Below are 206 nucleotides of genomic sequence, written 5' to 3'. Positions count from 1 at the left end.
TTTTGTTGGATTAATCATCATAACATTTTGTTAAAAATGTAAAAGTAATTATCACTGGTTCACTACATTACATCAATATTCGAATCATCAACATCGCATTACATCAACATCGCATATCGAATGTTGCATTGTTTCAATATCTATCAGCAAATAATTTAATAAACAACAAGTAAAAATTATGTAACTATTATTTGGTGTTTGCTAGG

The sequence above is a fragment of the Odontomachus brunneus genome, unplaced genomic scaffold, assembly GCF_010583005.1.
Source record: "Odontomachus brunneus isolate Ranch 3 - 2012 unplaced genomic scaffold, Obru_v1 Obru_scaffold_458, whole genome shotgun sequence".
Lineage (NCBI taxonomy): Eukaryota > Metazoa > Arthropoda > Insecta > Hymenoptera > Formicidae > Odontomachus > Odontomachus brunneus.
Note: the sequence above shows the minus strand (reverse complement) of the source record.